The sequence below is a fragment of the Rissa tridactyla genome, chromosome 2, assembly GCF_028500815.1.
Source record: "Rissa tridactyla isolate bRisTri1 chromosome 2, bRisTri1.patW.cur.20221130, whole genome shotgun sequence".
In the NCBI taxonomy this organism is placed as follows: Eukaryota; Metazoa; Chordata; class Aves; order Charadriiformes; family Laridae; genus Rissa; species Rissa tridactyla.
The window spans coordinates 161,668,947-161,679,829 of NC_071467.1; the positions used below are offsets into that span (position 1 = coordinate 161,668,947).

Sequence of the window (10,883 nt, forward strand, 5' to 3'; positions counted from 1 at the left end):
AGCCTCCATTTTCCCTTCCTCCTACCGCTCACAGTGATGGCCACGGCAAGGGCTGGGGGAGACATAGCCCCAGCCTCGCTGCAGGAGTGCACATGTAAGGGGTATCCTCAGCGTAGCCCCCGCTGCCTCCCATCCCAGTTTGCACCAGCTTCTTGCAACAGATGGGCACACACATCCCATCTGACACCACAGATATGCCAGTTCCCAGTGAAATGAGGAGTATGCAACTGGTGGAGCTGGAAATAGCGTTTTCAAGATCCCTGCTTCATTCCTGATTTGTTTTTTTATACATATATGTATACATATATAAATAACATATATAATTTCTATATATATATGCATAAATATGGTTATTAATCCCTGTCTGATGCCTATCAGTGGTCAGCAGAGACAATACAGTCAAGCATCCCCCATGCGTGTAGGGAGACCCAGCTGTAACAGTGCCTGGGACGGGATTAGAGCAGAGGGAGGGCCATGTTCCTCTGGGACATCATCTTTGTCCCTCTTTTACCTCCTCTGGTCTTTTGACAGGACCACAGGCGCTCTCACAGCTGGGGGCTGAAATCCCAGGACTTTGTTTCCCAATTCTTTTTAAAACTACATGCTTAGAGCCTTCACCTGGCATTACCTGACCTCGTGAACCTGGTTGATGTAGGTTAAGCAGTCACTGGCCTGGCAATGGGACACCAAACATAAAATACAGTACAATATGATATAATACAATAAAAATTCTGTGAACAACCAACGTTAGCTAGGTAATCTGCATCCCTATGGATCTCTGGTGGATTCATTGCTGTGTAGTAGGGTGGCTGAGTCACCCTACACTCACTTTCTTAGGTGTGCCACTCCTCTGAGTTTCTTTACTATTTACCCAGGAATGTCCTTCAACAGCGCTTGCAAAACCCAAATATCTTTTAGTCCTGAACCTCTGAATTGAATTGTTGAGTGGTTTCAAAAAGTACAGGATAGGACAAATGCAAAACAGGTTGCCCAAGGAAGTTGTGGATGCCCCGTTCCTGGAGGTGTCCAAGGCCAGGCTGGATGGGGCTTTGAGCAGCCTGCTCTAGTGGGAGGTGTCCCTGCCCAGGGCAGGGGGATTGGAACTGGATGATCTTTAATGTCCCTTCCAACCCAAACCATTCTGTGATTCTGTGATAACAAGAGCAATAGTAAACCCATTGAGAAACCAAACAAAAGATGATTTTCTATGGCTTGCCCAATGAAGGAATAAATACGTAGAATATTAGAATTTCATGTGCAACAACCTAATTATGCTATTTCCTTCTTGTATTTAACCAATCCAAGCACTAAAGGGATATAAAAGACATTACATCTGGCATAACAGTTAATCAAAAAACACCTAAAAGACAGCTTTAGAAAGTTCCATGGAGGGAATGATGTTTCCAAGTGTAATGCCATATCCAAAGATGATATGGCTCCTCAAAAGGAGCTTTACCTTTGGCTTCACTGGGCTCCGCATCAGGCCTTTAAAAGAGTTCTGGAAATGTTCCAGAAAACTTATTTCAGCTACATTTAAGCTCTGTGCTTTGCAGCTAATCAGTAATTTTCACTGTTAGTGTTAAACTGTCCAGGGGACTTTTACGCTCGTAAACAAATCCTCCATCTCCCTTATGTTGTTTTTACGTCGACGCTGCATCACCGACTTCAATAAACAGTCTCCTGATTCACCCTGTTACGAGACAGCGAGCAGAATTAGGCACCAGAGATGTGTCTAAAAGCCTTGGTTTCAGGTTCTGAACATCACTTTAGCTAATTAATAATAAAAAAAACCACAGCCCTGAATCTTTCAATGTTTTCAGACCATAACCTCATATTCAGCCACTTCTTCTGTTCCCAGGAGTCTAGAAACATCAGGACATTTTTTTTTTTTTAATTGTTATTGTTCTTATTATTTTGGTGGTCTTTTTTGCCATTCTCCTTATTCTTTAAAAAAGGCAACATGTGACCCGGTGCAGTCTTTCTAGGTTCTTTCTGGCCTGCCCTGAGAAGCAGCTAAAAAGCCAAGGGCTTCACTGGGTCCTGACTATTGAGCTCACAACACACAGAGCAAGACCTGCCCGGCACCGCCCAGGTTTCACAAAAATAGGAAAAACCTGGGGAAAACCGGAGGAATCTTTTAAGAAAAAGAACAAAGTTTTGCAGATCTAACAGCACATGAGAAGCAGTGCTGCATTTCACGGCTAAAGGAGAAAGCAAGTTCTCCAAGCCCTCCGGGGCAGCCAGAAGGACATCTGTACCCCTTGCAGATGCTTGCCCACACACCGTGTGGTCACGACATAACTTTTGGGGGGTCATCAAGTTTAGGCAACTTCATAGAAATGCAAACCCAAGGCAGCTCCAGCAAAACTTCCACTAAAGGAAAAAGGAACCCAAGAACTCAGAGGCTTTCCTTGGAAAGTTTCTACCCCAATTTCATCCCCCTGTGAAGAATTCAGAGCTTCCATTCAAAACGGCCTGGACCCAGCAGGAACAGGAGCACAATGGACCTACAGGAAATTTGTTCTAGACTGAAGTACTTCTTTAGTTAAAGTACTACTACAGAAGTATCAGGAAAGGATGGGACAAGGGGGAAAAGCAGAGAGGATTTATTCTGCCTTTTTCTTCCCATATTCCTATGATGATTCCTTTTTTTCTTTTCTTTTAGCTATGACGTACGGTTTCATAACAACTATTTACTTTTCTCTCTTTATCTAACAGCTGTCTGCTGAGAAAGATGGAAAAACAAACTAAACGTTAAAAATGAGATAAACTATTCATATGCAACACATAATTGCATGCTATATTTAAATCTTCATACAGTATCTTTCAAATTATATTTAGTTTCAACAGGAGGTGAAAAAAGTCCCTCTAGCTTTCTAAAATTAGCAACATAATTTGTACATTGTTTTCAAATACAACCGCTCTTCCACAGAAACTTTTGCCAGGGAATAATTAATGGTTGGAGACAGGGAATCTGACTACATCAGACGTACTTTGACATCGGCCCGCTAGCTGTCACCTACAGCAAAAAAAACGGGGAAGTCCTCGGGGAAAAGGGCTGCGTAAGTCTGGATTAGCTCCGCCAAAGTCAAACAAATCGATCTGGATTTACGCCGGCGGAGCCGAGAGCAGGATCCGTCCCTCTGCTTGACGGACGCAGGGAAGAAAAGAGCGACGAGGACTTCAGCAAACCGGGGGAACTTTGTGGCGCACCGCAACTCCGAAGGGGTTATTTCCCAAGAAATACACAGCACATGCCAGCAGCCGCCCCTGCGCTCGCATGAATGAGAATTACACGCAGGTATCGAGGGAGATTAGACCTCTCGACGTGAAACACTGTTGAAAAGAGATAAAGGGGGGGGAAAAATAAAATAAAATAAAAAAAAATATAAAAAAATTCTTAAGATACTTGCAGTGCTTTCCAGAGCCCCTTGCTGCAGACACCGCTGGCAACACCTCCGGCCCCTCCGGCAGCACGGGAGCCGCGCATAGCTCGATGTCGGAGGCTGGAAATCGGACTTGGGGAGGCAACGGAGGCGATGTGCTCGGCCCCGGGGAGGGAGAGAGGGCGGCTGCGTCACGCCGTCACGCCGGCTGTACTAATATGGGGAGCAGCGGTGGCCAGAAATCCCCGTCCGGAAGGAAAGGACAACCCCTGTAACAGGAGAGCCGGCGAGGGAGAGCGAAGCGGGGAGCAGACGCGCAACCTTGGGGGGCTTCGGGAGGATTAGGGCTTCCCCAGGACAAGAGGACGGCACCGTGGGCTGCCTCCGACGTGGCAGGGAGAGGAACAGGCTTTGGTGCAGGGGGGTCCCTTCCCCGTAGCACCCAGCTCCGTTAAACGCGGCATAATTACCCTGTTATAATCAGGCAGGTATTTTAAAGAGGCTTTAGTGTGATTTTATAATTGTGCATTATGTAACAGCTACTAACGTGTCAAGCCTCAGACAACACTAAACGCCGGTCTATGGGTCAGCCTGTAACACTTTAACGATGTGTTTGAGAGCTCTTCAGTCTGGGCTGAAACCCTCCCAATATTTCATCCTCCCCTCCCACCCCCGTCCCCATCCCGGGGCTTCGGCTGCATCCTCAGCTTCCTCCCATCGCCGAAACCCTCCCGCTAATATTTCTCTCCCTGCCCCTGTGCCCACTTTCGGTAGCTACATCACGGGGAAAAATGAAAACTTCATCATAGAGTTCCTTCTCTTAACGAGCTTTACACAAGGGTGAGGGTTTGTTTATTTATTTATTTATTTTAATCATCACTTTTTTTAAAGATCATGTTTTTCGGGATTCCTAGGGGCTGTGCCTGCCCTTGTACAGCCCGGCAGCAGAGATGCTCCTCGGAGGACTGAAATGGGCTGGCAGCGGGGCATAAAATCTGAGCTGGGTCCTACAGGGGCGAGTTTTTGCTCACATAAAATCACCAGAAACAACCCCTCTGTTGCTGTCCTGTTTTGATTACCCAGGACAAAGGTTCTGTAAACCTGGAGCCGTGACGCACACAAAGCTTGTCAGACCCTTTTTGGCATGTTGTAAAGCCAGCCAGGAGGAACGGTGGCGTATTCAGCCACTGAGACACTAACAAACCCATCCATTTCTTTGGATAAAGTGACCATTTCATTATGATAAGAAAAATAATCTTGGAAAAATCACTTTATAAATAATACAGTCTTTGAGAATGGATTTTGGCCTAAAATTTAATATCTAATCTATCTCCAGCTAACGTGTCTTGAAAGAATTTGTCCGCAGGCAAGTTTTTCCATAACTTCCTATTGCTGAGATTTTTCAAGTTTCTCTAAAGCCTGTAAAAACATCAACCCCCCCACCGACAAGTCCCGCCGACAAGTCCCCCCTCCCAAGACCTCTCCAAAACCCCTAAACCTGGTTTATTTGTCAAAATCAGCCTGCAAATGCCATGGAGAGAAACTCCTTGCTTCTAACACACACGCCTCACTCCTGCCCACAGTCTGTGTTCAGTGAATGAACTTTTATGCACTTAAACATGAACTCGATATCTGTTAGACTTTTTAAATAACAGATACCAATACTGGACTTGGATTAAAATTAGTAAAGCACAACTTGCAGACATCTTTCAAATGATAACTTGGACGCAGAGCAGTTTTAGTACTTTAGGAATCCAGCAAGCTTTAAAAAGAATCTATAACCTGTTGGTAGGGCTCTCAGTATTGCAGTATGAAGCCTCTTTGGCAGAAGTTTAGTGACCCAGGGAAGTTCAATTCAAGATGAAAGTTGAAATAAATAATCTGGTAAAAAATTGATTTGTTTTTTTCAAGATAGAAAAGAAAATCTTCTCGTTTTAAAATTAAACGCAAAAAGGCAAAGGGAAAACTCAGGGCTTAAGAGAATTTTTAATTTTTCCGCACGTTTTGGTACAACGTTATTATTTGATGTGTGATATCTCTACATTTAAAAACCTCTTGCAATATTGTGATAAAAATAAAAAAAAAACCAAGCCGTTTTTGTCATGCAGAATTTTGATTAAAAGAGGCTTTGTTCATTACAAAGAGCAAGGAGGCATATTTTTGCCATGAAAGATAAGGGATCTTTTGACATCAATGAAAATTTTGCACACCAAAGACTTCAAGGTGACCTCCTCTCAGGAGGCCGAGATGAATCTCCTCCAATGTGGGCATGTTAGAAGAGAGGGAAATTTTGCGGTTCATTCGTTACCTATCCTGGGAATACACCTCCATCAACTGGGACTGGTAAGAAACCTAAACTGGAGGGTACAAACGGCCATCACAACAGCTCGTACTACGTGCACTTAACAAAACCCGTGTGTTCACCACATCCCCAGCCTGCTTAGGGACTGGGATGAGGGATAACTTTGGTAAATGTCTCCTCATTCTTCTCCCAGGCTGAAATCTGGGATCTCACTCACTACAACTGGGCAGCCTGGAGCTGGTCCAGTGACACCGTCCCGGGATGAGTGGGAAACAAATAAGGAAATGCTATTAATCTAAGGAAAAGAAGGTACATTTGTGGTCCTATCACCTGCATCTAAATTTTAAAGGAAGTCACTGTCTGTATAATGGAGCAAAAAGATCCTCCACAGCAAACTTTCTGAACTATCCGGAATCTCTTCGGTGACACAAAAACTGCAAGAAGGAGAGAGGGGTTAGGAACATTCCAGTTCTGGAAAAGTTTTCTTTTCCTCATTATTAGTAACTCTAATTACTTTGAAAGAAGAGCAATGAGATAAATCCTGCAGAGCCAGAAATGTGACCTGATTTCCTTCCTGATTTAGAAACTGTCACTTTGCAAGAGAAACCCAAAGAGACAGAGCCCGGTGAAAGCAGGCCCATCAGTTTGGTTTGCAGAGTAAATAATAAACCAAGATCAATAGAAATACAGCCAGAGTTTTCATTTTGTAGATATTCATAAGGACGATGGTATTTAAAGAATAAACAAACACATCTTTATCTGAACAGCTTGCAGTCATACATGACACTGTGGAAGCGATAAGCAAACAGGAATATGCCTGATTTTGTGTGTTTTCCCCCAGGTTAGACAGTAAAAGTGAGAAGCAATGACAGAATTTCAAATATAAATTGTTTCATACTATGATTAAGGCCCTACTTCAAGGCGGCATGTAAACACAAAGCAGAAAAGTCAAGCATGTACTTAAGAGTGATGCTGCTTCTGTGATACCTCAGTTTTATTTAACAGAACTGAGAAATTACTTGTTGTCACCTTTTAACTATCACAGCTATAATTTTCCAAAGTAATTCACAAGGACGGCTGGAGACAACGTACAAGGTAGTAATTTTCAGGAAGAACTGAGCACCCACCCTCTGAAAACAACAGGTCTCTTCTACATTTTTCAAATTGAGCTTCCAAAACCTAAGGTATCTGAGGTGATAACAGATAATAACCTGTTCCTTCTGAAAAGCATGACCAGGATTTCCGAACGACCGCCCAACTTGCTTTAATACACAACGCAAAATGTCCTTTCCTCATGTACATGCCCAGAACATTCCTTCAAGATACGAAAAAGAAAAAGAGAAAAAGAAAAAGAGAAAAAGAAAAAGAGAAAAAGAAAAAGAGAAAAAGAAAAAGAGAAAAAGAAAAAGAGAAAAAGAAAAAGAGAAAAAGAAAAAGAGAAGGTCAATCCCTGTCTGATATCATAAATAGGATTTTTTAAAGAAATTAAAACTAGCTATATTTCATAAATTCCCTATGCCTGTCAGGATGTCATTTCCTATCAGTACATTTTAAAGTATGATTTTGACCACACATTTAAATCAAGAACACAGCAACTACTCAACGTTTCCCTGCAGCCTGTGAAAGTCCTGGGAGGTGTTAGGTGGTGCCACAGGTGTTAGTCCATCACAGCGAGAACCAAGACTAGTTTCTGATTCAAGCCAGGAATATAATGCTTTCAACTCTGATGCAGTTTTAAAGCCTGTACCCATAAGCTGTCATTCAGGGTCAGGAAGCCTCATGGTCTACTTGCACCCTTCATGGTCAAGGTATTTAGGCTACATACCTAATGATGCAACTGAATACCTTTGTGAGCTCTGACGAATGATCGAGGGTATGAAACAATATCAGTTCTCTACCGTACTGTACAGAGTTTTTACATGCTTTAAATCTGCAGGACTCTTCATGGTATAAACTACTTCTCTGTGCAAACACAGGCATTAAAATCTGACCCTTTGTGTTTGCAAACTCCTTTGAGAGTCTCAGACAGAAGTACAAAGCCAAACTATGAATGGGTTCAGAATGAGTGTCAAGAACTGAGAAAAATACGTTACAACATCAAACTCCAATCGCGTACAAGTTAAGTAACATATTCATCTATGATTATTTCTGGCAATACTGTGCTCTGCCTCATACTAAAAGTTACGTAAACTCCACTACTTAAGGCTGAGACTTTTTGGCACATTAATCTAAAAATATCACAACTTGCAGGACAGGCTTCCATTGCTTAAACGTTGAGACACTTGTTCCAAAAAGACATGCTTTTTTTCTAATGATTCTCTATTTCTGAAGCTTTCTGTCAACCATGTTTGCCATTTGAAAAGACTACACCAGAAAAAAAAATAGATATTACCAAAATCAGTGGCCATCATTCCATTCCCATTTGCACCATTCCCATCCCATCCTGACACTGAGCTCCTCCAAACTTTTTCATAACCAGGTGTCTCATTATGTGCTTTAGGCAATCCTGCTCTAGCAGGGGAGTTGGACTAGATGATCTCTAGAGGTCCCTTCCAACTCTGAAGATTCCGTGATTCCGTGATCAGAGGCAATGCACTCAAACCAACAGCAGCAACACTCTCAAAAACACCATTTTCTTGGTCCATTAGAATAAGGGGGTTTCGCTCCTCACTGCTTCACAGCTCTGACCTTTCCAATTCTCTGCCACCAAAAGCTTATAGGATCTGCCGGATCCATCTGCGGCTCCACCTGGCCTGCTTTCCCACGCCAAAAGGACGGATCAAATATACGTGTCTGAAAACACATCCCTGCTTTCTCTTCGTACCACCCGGGGGGCGACCCACACACACACCGCTTTCAAACGAGAGGAAGCCTCCAAGACCACTTCTGCAAAGCCCCGAAATCCTCGGAAATCGCAGCAAAATGAACTTCAGCACCTTGGACAGGACACAGGGACGGAAAATCGCAAAATCGTGAAATCGGCCCTGAAAATGCTCCGCCTGGACATGACCCTCTAGGACACATCTGCGGGCCTGTTTATTTTTAGTATTGACAAATCCTCTTTGAATCGCCGCGTTTATTCCACCATCCGCCCTGTATTTCGGGAAGAGCTGCTCGCCAGCCCGGCGGTGGGAGAAATCGGGGCCACCAGCTCCAGATCCGACACCCGTCTGCAAGATCAGCAGCTGCCCCAGTTGCAACTGGAAAGGCTCGGCTCAAGCACTCACAAAGCTCAGCTCATCCTTTCCAGGCAAAACAAGACCTGTTGCCGGAGGTGTGCGTGGCTCGTGTGTTTCTCCGCTTTCTAGAAGCTCATCTCCTCCACCTCCTCACCCAAATCTCCAGGAAAAATAAAATAAAAAGGTCTGATTTATTCCCATTCCAGCCACGCTTTGGTTGCATAAGTTTTGCTTTAATTTAGGTTTCGTTCTCTCTTACAGTGCTCCCAGTATGTCACTGTTCCCCTCAGGGCTGCCTCGATAAAATCATGATCACCTTGCTGGAGTGCAACACAGCTCTCCCCATTTTTCTTTTATTTGCATAAGCCAAGTCAAGTTTTTAATTTGCACAGGTAAAAGCTCCAGCTCTTTTAAGCAGATGTTTTCTGCAAACAGCTTTGAGGTGAGTGGTGCTGTTAAGATATACACTTAAAACATGTCAGTTCTTACAACAAGTAATACCAGTCATCTCATGGTACAGGAGAATGATACATTTTCCTTGCCACCACAGAAATACCCATTCTAGTTCATTTCTTCCCTTCAAAACGTGCCACTAAATTTCCACTCCAACACATCTGACGCCACATGACATTAACCAAACAATCTGCAGAGTATTTTCTGTGTTGTTATTTCTTTCTGGCTCTTCCGAGTACAGAGACGAGATAGAAACTAGACCAATTCCCCGGCAGAGTTACCCTTCCAACAGCAAAATATCTATCTGTCTCCTCCGCTTTTACACCCCATCACAAGCTTTGCTGATTCAACTTCTCTCTCCTCCAGCCCCCGGTAGCCTCTCGGCCACCCTGCCCGGACGGGATGGCCGCTGTGCCTGTGCCACTGCTCCTCCCGCCTCGAGGGGAAAGTTTGGGGAAGGGAAAATCCCGACACTACCAATACCTTCTCCACGATACGTGCGGAACCGGACGTCTTTTTGACTTTTTTTTTCTTTTTTTTTTATTATTTTATTAACAAGCAAACAAAAAAAAAAAAAAAAGAGAAAACTTACATTGGTTTATTTAATTTTTCCTGCTAAACCAAGAGTCCCAGAGCCACTTCATTGTATCCACAAGAGTTTTTAGTCCCCGAGCGGTACCGTCCCGCGGGAAGGGCCCGGCTGCTGGGCGCGGAGCGCATCGCATGGCTCGGAGCCGCCGCGCCGTCTCTGCCGCGGCTCCGCCGGAGCGCAGCCCCGGCCGGGCGGCGGGGGCGGGCGGGGAGGGGAGGGATGGGGAGGGGAGGGATGGGGGGGAGGCACCGCCCGCCCCTCCCCGCCCCGCCGGGCCCAGCCGGGCCCGCAGCGACCCCTGCAGCCGGTGGAGGAAGGGAGGGAGGGAGGGATTTTGGGAGGGTGGGAAAGGGAGGAGGAGGAGGAGGGATGGGCAGGGGCGCTGGGGGAGAAGGAGTGGGGAAGGAGGGGGAGAGGGAAGGATGGGGGGGAGAAAGGGAGGTGGGGAAGAGGGAGGGAGAAGGGATGGAGAGGAAGGATAGGCAGGGGCAAAGGAGGGAAGGAAGAGAGGCGGGGAGGAAGGAGAGATGGGGGAAGGATGAGGAAGAAGGATAGGCAGGGGTGAGGAAGGGAAGGAGAAAAAGTGGGGAAGGTAGAAGAGTGGGGAGGAAGGCAGGATGGGGAGCAATGATAGGCAGGGGCGAGGGAGGGAAGGAAAAGAAGTGGGAAAGGAAGACGGGTGGGGAGGAAGGAGGGATGCGGAGGAAGGCAGAATGAGGAAGAAGGATAGGTAGGGGTAAGTGGACAAGGAGAAAAGGTGGGAAATGAAGAGGGGTAGGGAGGAAGGACAGATGGGGAGGAAGGCAGGAGAAAGGAAGGATGGGGAAAAGGGATAGGCAAAGGTGAGGCGTAGGGAAGGAGAAAAGGTGGGAAAGGAAGAAGGGTAGGGAGACAGATGAGGAGGAAGGCAGGAGAGGGGAGGGATGGAGAAGAAGAGCAGGCAGGGGTGAGGGAGTGAAGGAGAAATAGTG

General features: G+C 45.3%; 1 protein-coding gene across 5 annotated transcripts in view; it reads right to left on the reverse strand.

The window, feature by feature from the left end:
- Window positions 1–10,055, reverse strand: part of LOC128905371 (sodium channel protein type 5 subunit alpha-like) — a 222,076-nt gene extending 212,021 nt beyond the window's left edge. For all 5 annotated transcript variants that reach the window (XM_054191393.1, XM_054191392.1, XM_054191391.1 and 2 more), the window contains exon 1: window positions 9,913–10,055. The gene's annotated coding sequence lies outside the window, so the exon portion shown is untranslated. The remainder of the gene's footprint in view (window positions 1–9,912) is intronic.
- Between the last annotated feature and the right edge of the window lie 828 nt (window positions 10,056–10,883).